This window comes from Rhinopithecus bieti, unplaced genomic scaffold (assembly GCF_001698545.2).
Source record: "Rhinopithecus bieti isolate Rb0 unplaced genomic scaffold, ASM169854v2 scaffold_41338, whole genome shotgun sequence".
NCBI lineage: Eukaryota > Metazoa > Chordata > Mammalia > Primates > Cercopithecidae > Rhinopithecus > Rhinopithecus bieti.
In genome coordinates, this window is record NW_016892755.1 from 1 (window position 1) to 844 (window position 844).

General features: G+C 35.3%; 1 pseudogene; it reads left to right on the plus strand.

The window, feature by feature from the left end:
- The first annotated feature begins 5 nt into the window (after window positions 1-5).
- Window positions 6-841, plus strand: LOC108525931 (cTAGE family member 8-like; annotated as a pseudogene).
- The last annotated feature ends 3 nt before the right edge of the window (window positions 842-844 follow it).

Below are 844 nucleotides of genomic sequence, written 5' to 3' on the forward strand. Positions count from 1 at the left end.
AGGAAAGCCAGAAGCAGCTTTTGCAAGAAGCTGAAGTATGGAAGGAACAAGTGAGTGAACTTAACAAACAGAAAATAACATTTGAAGACTCCAAAGTACACGCAGAACAAGTTCTAAATGTTAAAGAAAATCACATCAAGACTCTAACTGGATGCTTGCTAAAGATGAAAGATCGGGCTGCTGTGCTTGGAGAGGACATAACGGATGATGATAACTTGGAATTAGAAGTGAACAGTGAACCAGAAAATGGTGCTTACTTAGATGATCCTCCAAAAGGAGCTTTGAAGAAACTGATTCATGCTGCTAAGTTAAATGTTTCCTTAAAACCTTAGAAGGAGAAAGAAACCACATTATTACTCAGTTATCTGAAGTTGACAAAACAAAGGACGAGCTTATAGAACATATTAAAATCTTCAGACTCAACAAGTATCTTTGCAGTCAGAAAACATGTATTTTGAAAGTGAGAATCAGAAACTTCAACGGAAACTTAAAATAATGACTGAATTATATCAAGAAAATGAAATGAAACTCCACAGGAAATTGACACTAGAGGAAAATAACCAGATACAGGAAGAAGAGAAACTTTCTAAAGTGGAAAAAAAGATCAGCCATACCACTGAAGGGCTGGAGACCTACAGAAAGCTAGCCAAAGATCGTGAAGAAGAATTGGAGAGAACTATTAATTTTATCAAAGGCAAGTTATTTCCTACGAGAAAAAAGGACATGATAATTGGTTGGCAGCTCAGACTGCTGAAAGAAACCTTAATGATTTAAGGAAAGAAAATGCTAACAACAGACAAAATTAACTGAAACAGAGTTTAAATTTGCACTTTTAGAAAAGATC